The sequence below is a fragment of the Peromyscus leucopus genome, chromosome 6 (genome assembly GCF_004664715.2).
Source record: "Peromyscus leucopus breed LL Stock chromosome 6, UCI_PerLeu_2.1, whole genome shotgun sequence".
NCBI classification, from domain to species: Eukaryota; Metazoa; Chordata; class Mammalia; order Rodentia; family Cricetidae; genus Peromyscus; species Peromyscus leucopus.
In genome coordinates this window covers 108,285,228-108,289,075 of record NC_051068.1, presented here as the reverse complement: position 1 = coordinate 108,289,075, position 3,848 = coordinate 108,285,228, and the positions used below count along the sequence as shown (strand labels likewise).

The following is a 3,848-nucleotide window of genomic DNA, read 5'->3' as shown; positions in this document are numbered from 1 at the left end:
TTACTTCCCTCATCTAAATTATAATAGTGGTATTATTTGTGCTACATATTTTGTAAAGTTAAAATGACTACAAATTATGTAAATTATTAAGAGAAGTTTCAATGAACATAGACTTCTATGGACATATTAGCATCTTATTTTGGTTACATTAAATCATATCTCTTCCAGGAAAGGTAATATAAGAGGGAAAAACTGTAGCATCTTTTAGATTACTCGTGTTTATCTGAAAAACACCATAATTACAAAGAAATTGGAAATCCCAAAGAGAAACTAAAATTAAAGCATCTCTCAGTTGGGCAGACTGGAAATGACACATTATTTAATAAGTGCATCTGAATCCAAGAAGAAATCCCAATAATCTCACATATTACTTGCTAAGCATCAGAGATTTAAATGAAAATGTCATGGGTGTGCTTCAATAATATCCTGACTAAGCATAACAGTCCAGCTCTAGGGCAACTATGAGGCCATAAAAATAGCATCAAATAGCACAGTGGCCTATGCCTGCAATTCCAATACTTGAGAGGCTAAAGCAGGAGAATCAAAAGTTCAAGGCTAGCCTGGAATGCACTGTAAGACTCTAAAAAAAGTTAATGAAAATGAATAAAATAAATTAAATTAAAACTGTTGGCAATTGACAATTATTTTGTGGCCTTGTAAACAAGAAATCCAAATCACCCATAGTTCCTAAGTGTTATTTAGAGGATTTTGGATTTATAAAATAATAAAAATCAAGGTACTCACAAGGCATATCTGTTAGTTACCAGGTGTGTTTCATGCAGTCACATTTAATTCTGTGAGATGGAAATTATTATCCTTATTTTACAGAATTGGAAACTGGCCTACATAGACATGTGACCTGCTTCACACAGCTCATAGTCATCAGAGGTAGGATTAAAGACTTGTTCTCTTCCATTCCAAAAACACTTTACCCACAATATATCTGTTGCTTTTCTAAGTAAATGATTATTTCTAAGTAAATATTTTAAAAATTATAAAACTGAAATCAAATGTAAAGAAATGTTCGAGTAAAGAGGAACCCAGGTAACCAGAGCAAAGGTGCTGTGAGCCCCAGCACAGGAGAACCCAGACAAGCGCCCACTCGCTGGGAGGCGGGCATAAAGTACTGTCATCCCACAGGGTGGGCCAAGACGAAAAACCATAAACCAACCACTAGTAAAAAAAAAAAAAAAAAAAAAAAAAAAAACTAATTTTTGATATCATATCCAGAAGAAGTGAACAACTTCCAGAATTAGAAAGGAATCCACTTGAACACGCACTTAATGCTGTTTTTGGTGGCCTCCTAACAAACTCTTTCTCGGCGCATCTTGTCTGTGACACAATCTCGAATAGCTTCCAGTTCACCCGCAGCAGTAATCACATCTTAACAGCGAACATGTGTCTTTAAAAAGTTTCGAAACTTTACCTTTGGTACAAGTGATTTGAACTGTGAAACGCGTACCGTGACACGAACTCTTCGGTTTTGTGCTGGGTGGTCTATTTCCTATCCTTTTGGCTACACCCGTGAATGGGATGCTAGAGGCCAGGTATGAATCAAGCCTCTGCCACAGAAAGGAAACACATTAAATTACTGGATTAGAGTTTCTAAATCTGTCTTCAGAAAGATGTTATCTCCCATTTTACTTCAGACTGTGTTTGCAGCATACGTCGGATCTAGACAACATCAGCTCCTCATAAGGTACTCAGTGACTTGAACCTGGCATAGAAATTAATTGATTGGAAGCAAATACTTTTAACAGAAATAAAATGGTGAAAATAAAAAAATGAAAGAAATGACATAAGATCAATTTTTAAAGCTTAAGTAACTGAAATAAGCAAATTTTTAGTAAGAAAATATGCTATAGCTTTCCTGGAGACATTTTGGTAATTATACATATACAGGAAATGTTTTAAAAGGAAACCATTTTTAGAGGAAGCAGCACCTAGTACATAGCAGCTATAATACATGGTGAATGAACAAAGTAATATAACATCATTTAAAGTGCTTCTTGGCTAATACCTATAGACTGACTGACAATTGGCCAATACTAAAAAATACAAATGCTAAATTTAATGAAAATTTCCCCACTTTACATTATCTATTTTTATACCTGATCTTGAAATAGGAACTGCAAGTTCTGTATTTTAAAACCAGGTTGAAGGATGATCTAGTTTCTTCACACCCGCTGAGTCCTTTTCAGAAAGCATTTTTACCCCTACACGTTCTGTGCAGGAATGTCATAAGACATTAATTTCTGCTTTGAAAAAACATTTAGGAAAGACACTTTCCAGTCTTAATTCCCCAACAGACAAACAAAACACCATCTTTAAAATGCCAGGCATTGAGCATCCATCCACTACCATTTCTTCAATGAATGAATAAATAAGAACCCAGTCCAGTGACCCTGGTCAAAACTCCAAAGGTTTTTTAGTGGATTCCTTAAATCTATGCCCAACAACACAGATAGAAGCAAGGTAGCCACTTAGCTTTTCCATCTAAAAACCAGGATTACATGACTTATATAAGGATAAAGAATTATTCTCCTCCTCAAAATCTACACCTATTTCCAAAATCAAATCAAGTCTATCTCAAGAAAGAACAGGGATCTGCCGTGGAATAATCTTTGTATACTGCAAATATGTATTACTCTCTTTAGTTAATAAAGAGCTGACTGACAGGAAGAGATTGGGTGGGAGAGCCAGACTAAGAGGATACTGGGAAGGGCGGAATCTCAGGAGACAGAGGGAGACATGGAGAGAAGCAAGATGAATGTTCTGTGCTGTAAGAAGGTACCACCACATGGCAGAGGGTAGATAATAAAGATGGGCTAATTTAAGTTGCAAGAGTTAGTTAGTAACCAGCATAAGCTACTGCCTGAGCATTTATAATTAATAGTAAGTCTCTGTGTGGTTATATGTGAGCCAGTGGTCCCAAGAAAAAACTCCACCTACAGGGATCATCTCCCTTATTCATTTTAAGTGGTCAAATCCCCAGCATACTCTGGCATGCTCCAGTGGTGATAAATACCTCAGGAACTTACTTCTCATTCATCACTCACAGTGTATCACAAAGATTTGGAGGTAAATGTTCTAAGGACTGAAGTTACTAACACATGTGATAAACAAAAGGGAGGAGGGAGTTGGTAAGGTATGAAATGTATCACATTTTCCTAAAACTTTCACATTTATAAATTATAAGATTCTTCTTTTTCCCATAATCATATCTATTAACATTTACAATATGCCAATTGGAAAATTGGAAGTCATAAAAAAAATTTTTTGGATAACTGAAACCAAAATCCGAACTGGCATTTCAACATTTGTGGTAGTCTGAAGGAGAATGGCCCCTATAGGCTCATATATTTGAATATTGGGTCCCCAGTTGGAGAAATTGTTTGAGAAGGATTAGGAGGTATGGCCTTTTGGGAAAAGCATGTCACTGGGAGTAGATTTGAGGTGTCAAAAGACTTGAGAGATTCCCAGTGTGCACTCTTCCTCCTGCTTGCAGTTGGAGATGTGAGCTCTTAGCTGTTCCTGCCACTGTATCTTCACCCATGGACTCTAACCATCTGGACTGTAAGCCCATTCAAACATTTCATTTCATAAGTTGTCATGGTCATGTGTTTTATCACAGCAAAAGAAAAGTGATACGTCATTTAAAGCACTTACATACATGTTCATTGAAAAAACAGCATCACTAACATTTAAAAGTCACCAAATTAAAATAAACATAATCCTACAGAAATATCTCCTACTAACAGAAAAAAAAAATGATCTTTCATACCTGTGTATTTCCTACAGAATTTCATGCATATATAGCAAAAGTTGAAATTATTGTGAATATCACT

The 3,848-nt window shown here is 35.8% G+C and overlaps 1 pseudogene; it reads left to right on the top strand.

Moving 5' to 3' along the window:
- Positions 1–1,213: 1,213 nt before the first annotated feature.
- On the top strand, positions 1,214–1,747 carry LOC114683455 (annotated as a pseudogene).
- Positions 1,748–3,848: the final 2,101 nt, after the last annotated feature.